This window comes from Pseudophryne corroboree, chromosome 5 (genome assembly GCF_028390025.1).
Source record: "Pseudophryne corroboree isolate aPseCor3 chromosome 5, aPseCor3.hap2, whole genome shotgun sequence".
Lineage (NCBI taxonomy): Eukaryota > Metazoa > Chordata > Amphibia > Anura > Myobatrachidae > Pseudophryne > Pseudophryne corroboree.
This window is the reverse complement of record NC_086448.1, coordinates 529,067,144-529,073,140: the sequence shown is the minus strand read 5'-3', so window position 1 is coordinate 529,073,140 and position 5,997 is coordinate 529,067,144.

Here is a 5,997-nt window from a genome sequence, read left to right as displayed (position 1 = left end):
CACTTGGTCCTAAACCTATAATAAACCTATAATAAAAGGCACCATCTGGACTTCCGCTTCTGGCCCCATCGATGTGAGCCGTGTGTCCCTGCAGCTCCGCTATCGCCGCCGGGCGCCAGCTCTCACGGCTGTTCACACAGCCTCCACGCCACTGGGACCCACACCCGCTCCCCTCCTGGACTCTACTGCGGTGCATGGACCGCTTCTTAACCCCGGCGATGTCCCGCAATAAAACAAAAACCGCCAGAGAGGGGCTTTCCAAGATGGCGCCCGGAGCTGACAGCCTGGTCCCCCCAGCACAAACCTCTGGAGACACACGTGCAGGATCTTCTGCTGAAGGTGAGCTGACACCCTGGACCTCCTCCCCAGGGTACACTGTACCCTCTCACCCTGGGGCTGTAGGCCCCCAGCGCTTAGACACCCCTGTGACATCCCGTGACATGGTCACAGCCATAGGGGAAGCCATTTGTCCCCTTCTCACTGCACAGACTGCCAGCATAACACAGCAGCTTGATAAGCTAACTCACAGAGTGCAGGACACTGAGCAAAGATTAGGTGCTGTTTTTTCAGATGTTGCTGACCTCCAGACCTCTAATGTTAAACACAGAAAAATTCAACACACCATCCTCAATAAGCAACATGCTTCAGAAGAAGGATCTATGGGGGTCATGTCGAGTTGATCGCTAGCAGTTTTTAGCAGACGTGCAAATGCTATGCTGCCGCCCACTGGGAGTGTATTTTAGCTTAGCAGAAGTGCGAACGAAGGGATTGCAGAGCTGCTACAAAAATTTTTGTACAGTTTCAGAGTAGCTTCAAACTTAGGGTGTGAACACACGGTGAGATATTTTCTTTCGATTTTGACTATATAGTCAAAATCGCAAGAAAAGTTAGTGCAGATCGCAAGGTGCGATCCCGATTCGATCCCGATGCGCGGTCCCGCCAGGTCGGCATTGCAAGAAAAGATAGACTGTGCAGGCAAGTCAATCCTTGCTAGATCGGTGTACTATCTAGTTCATCTCACGTCAATGACATCTCACATAAGCCAAATTCTCACATAAGCCAAAATCGTAAGCACACATAGTCCATATCTCAAGGTAAAGTTAGTCAAAATCTGTGCTATCTGGGCTCCAGGGAGTTCAAGGGAAATCGCATAGCAAGGATCTCACCGTGTGTACACACCCTTACTCGGCGCTTGCTATCACTTCAGACCATTCAGTTCCTGTTTTGACGTCACAAACACGCCCTGCATTTGCCCAGCCACGCCTGCGTTTTTTCTGGCACGCCTGCGTTTTTCCGAACACTCCTTGAAAACGGTCAGTTGACACCCAGAAACGCCCTCTTTCTGTAAATCGTTCGTTGTAATAGTACGTCGCATGTGCGCATTGCGCCGCATATGCATAAGTGCAGTTTTTTTGCATCATCGCTGCACAGCGAACTAATGCAGCTAGCGAACAACTCGGAATGACCACCCAAATCCCAGTACTGTATCAAGGACCAAGGAACCGGGAGCTGTGATAAAGAACTCGGGAGACACCGGAGTAACCGGGACTTTGGTGACTATATCCCTAAAGTTGTGAATTGCAGCATTTTGCTGTATGGAATTGCAGCATCTTGCTGTATGGAAGGTTCTTCAGTACATGATAACATGTTGTCTTTTAATCTGTGTTTGTGGGTGTATTTTATTAAATATCTTCTAAATCATAATCACAGACAGTGTTGCACTATCACTATTATTCTATATTTCTAAGTGCCTTATGAAAAAACTGCATATCTATGAAGTGGTTTCATGTATTCTATATTTCTAATGGGCACTACACATATGGCGATGTGCCGCCGAGGTGCCCGACGGCCGATACGGCCGACGGGCGACCCGGCGGCGGGGTGGCAGTGACGGGGGGAGTGAAGTTTCTTCACTCCCCCCGTCACCCGGCTCCATAGACGTGCAGGCAAATATGGACGAGATCGTCCATATTGGCCTGCATGCACAGCCGACGGGGGACCAGCGATGAACGAGCGCGGGGCCGCGCATCGTTCATCGCTGGAGCCTCCACACTGAAAGATATGAACGAGTTCTCGTTCATTTATGAACGAGATCGTTCATATCTTTCAAAATATCGGCATGTATATCTGCCCCCCTGCAGTGCACATGGTTTTGCCCAACTGCTAAAAAAAATTCCTGCTGCGATCAACTTGGAATTACCCCCTATGTGTTTTGTGTTTTCTTTGTTTATAGTGTTGTTCATGTAAAAATGAAGAATAATGGGGGTAATTCCAAGTTGATCGCAGCAGGAAATTTTTTAGCAGTTGGGCAAAACCATGTGCACTGCAGGGGGGCAGATATAACATTTGCAGAGAGAGTTAGATTTGGGTGGGTTATTTTGTTTCTGTGCAGGGTAAATACTGGCTGCTTTATTTTTACACTGCAATTTAGATTGCAGATTTAACTCACCACACCCAAATCTATCTCTCTCTGCACATGTTATATCTGCCTCCCCTGCAGTGCACATGGTTTTGCCCAACTGCTAAAAAATTTCCTGCTGCGATCAACTTGGAATTACCCCCGATATGACAACCTATTTGGGTCTGGGACTCAGGGTCGACAACAAAAAGGTCGACACACCTTAGGTCGACGCCTATTGGTCGACACACCTTAGGTCGACATGGACAAAAGGTCGACAGGAACAAGGTCGACAGGAACAAGGTCGACATGAGTTTTTTTATGTTTTTTTGGTGTCTTTTTCTTCGTAGAGTGACCGGGAACCCCAATTAGTGCACCGCGTCCCCTCGCATGGCTCGCTACGCTCGCCATGCTTCGGGCATGGTGCCTTCGCTCCGCTCCGCTTGGCACAGATTACCGTTCCAATCGTAGTCCACGTGGATCGTTAAGTATGAAAAGGTTCGAAAAAAGAAAAAAAAACATAAAAAACTCATGTCGACCTTTTTCCATGTCGACCTTGTTCCTGTCGACCTTTTGTCCATGTCGACCTAAGGTGTGTCGACCAATTGGCGTCGACCTAAGGTGTGTCGACCTTTTTGTTGTCGACCTGGAGTCCGGATACCAACCTATTTGAAGTACATCTGAGATCGTGTACATCGTTACTGTGTAAGCAATTTGTCATCTCTGTATGTGTAAAGTAGCGCCACTTGGGATCACTATATTGTATCTATAGTCTCAATAAGCTGCAAGATTTAGAAAACAGGTGCGCAGAAATAATTTGAGGGTTGTTGGGGTCCCTGAGGAGGTCAAAGGTCCCGCCCTCTATGACTTCCTGAAAACTACTCTCCCGGATCTCTTACAAGCCTCTGATCAATGCCAAGATATGATTATTGAAAGGGCACACCGCCTGGGTCCACTACGCACTCAGCCGGGTGCGTGTCCACGTGTCATAATTTTCCGGGTTCTCAATTATGCACACAAAAATATCTTATGGGTAGCGTCCTGCAAACTCAGATCCCTAAATTGGAATGGTAACAAACTGCTCCTATTTCAGGACTATTCTGCAGAGCTGACCGCTGCCAGAAAAGAGTTTTCCCCTGTGTGTTCACACCTGATTAAAAATTGAAAAAAAGTTTGCTCTGCTTTATCCTGTGAGGCTTCGCATATATGATGGTTCATCACATGCTGATTTTACCACAGTGGCTGACGCACAACAATATTTGGAGGGATTGCAGGCTTGAAGTGGATGATCACTCATCACATGATATAGACTGATTTCCAGTCCCTCCATGCCGTTCTTCACCGGATGCTACTGCATTAATTTTCGGGATTATACTCTTACTGTTTTATTTCGCTCCGGCCTGATTGTTCCTAAGACCCCGTTGGCTTACATACTTGGCAACCCTCTGATGATCCGAATGACTATGTACCTGGCATCTCCATTTTGTGAACACTATACCGCGGACATGCCTACACTGCTGTACCAACACTCTTATTGTCCAACCCCGCCTCCCCCCCCGGCCGGCTCTTCTCGTTTATGCTTTGGCGGCCTCTAGGAGTGCCTCCTCTCCCCTACGTTTTACCTATCTCCCCTCCTGGAAGCATAAGTCCGGTTATCCAAGACTGCGCATCATGGTGGTGGTCGACTCTGCCTCGGATAGGAACGAGCCAGTGATCTACCCACTGTTTGATGCTCTCTGTTTTGTTCTTTATTCACATGTTTAGAATATTTACACTGTTTTGTTTTATGATTTAGATCTATTCCCGATCTGCTTCTGTCCCTCCCCCTCAATAACTTGAGATTTATGTAATGAATACATGGTACTCATACTGTTGTTATACTTTTTGCTGTGCTGTGGTGCTAATACTTTGTACATCCCTCCTGTTATGTGATGGTATTGATTAGGATTGGCTCGTTAATTGTAGGTGGTATAAATTCCCCCCAAAAATAGAGGAAAATCTTACTTTATTTATGTAAGCACAATATTGATATTGCCTTCCTTTAGGAGACACACCTTATATCCTCTGAAGTATTAAAACTACAACTCCTTAATTGGAGAGTTTTGCAATCCGCATCTTATAATTCCAAGAAAAGAGGTGTGGCCATTCTGGTTAGAAGAAATGTTAATATTGACCTGGTCTCCTCGATCATTGACCCTGATGGGCGTTTTGTACTGGTAGAGGCAAAACTCGGTATGCTTTCTGCAATTTATATGCACCTATTAATCCTTTAAAACACTTCTTCACCACTATCTTTACTGCTCTTCAACAATATACTCACCTACCCATAATGATATGTGGGGATTTTAACATGTATGTTTCTCCATATTTAGACAAACAAATGGATAATGCTAACCCTCACCCGCCTCGAAAATATGGTATCCCTTTGCTTCTGGACAGACTCCATTTGGTTGATAGTTGGAGGACTCATCACCCGACTCCTAAAGTTTTTACGTGCCTATCGGCAGCCAATGGCTCGCTGTCCAGAAGCGATTATATCTTGGTTTCCGCCTCCTTATTTCCCAAAATAGAAGAAGTCGATATCTCTCCAATTTGTATGTCGGATCACGCTATGGTATAGCTGACATTGCGCACTAGTGTAGACTTGGGTCCGTATATTGCGTGAAGATACCCCACCTCATCCATCAAATTTCGCAGTAAAGTTCAAGCCGCTTGGACAGACTATGAATTTCTCAATGGAGATACCTTGTCCACTGACCCCCTGTTATTCTGGCAGGCATCAAAACCAGTTCTTAGAGGGACGATTATTGCCTATGTACATTCTTTTAAAAATACGATTGCAACTGACTACCTAACCCAACAAACTCATCTGACAAATGCTTATCAGCTTTTCATATCGGACCACTCCCCTTCCAACAGGACTGCTTACTTCCTCGCTAAATCACACTTTGATGCTTTGCTTGCTAAACTAGAAACTCCCTATTCATTCCGTAAAGACAAACGCTTTTTCAAATTTGGTAATAAGGTTGGGAAACTGCTGACGAACCTATTGCAAAGCCAATCCCCCCCTATGGTAGTACACCCATTGAAACTCCCCGACAGTTCCTTAGAATCTCGTAGCGCCCACATTGTAAATATCCTGCCAGATTTTTATACCACCTTATATTCTGCTCCTTTGAACGTGACAACTGAACATATGTCTTTTTAGGAAGGCCTGACTATCCCATAACTAACCTCTTCGGCTACCGGCCTCCTTATGGCCCCGATAACTGAAAGTTAAGAACACTATCACTAACTTGAAAGCGGGAAAGGCACCAGGCCCTGACGGCCTAATGGTGGAATACTATAAACTTTTGGCTCCTTCTATTGTCCCTATCCTAACGATACTGTATAATCTTATTATTTCCACTAAAACCCTACCCAAATACTTTAATTCGGCCATAATTAAATTGATCCCTAAATCAGGAAGAGACCCTAGCAATCCAGCGTCATACCGACCAATATCCCTTCTCAACCTGGATTATAAAATCCTAACTAAAATCTTGGCCGATAGACTGAAATTATTATTTCCTTCCATAGTTCACAAAGACCAATCGGGA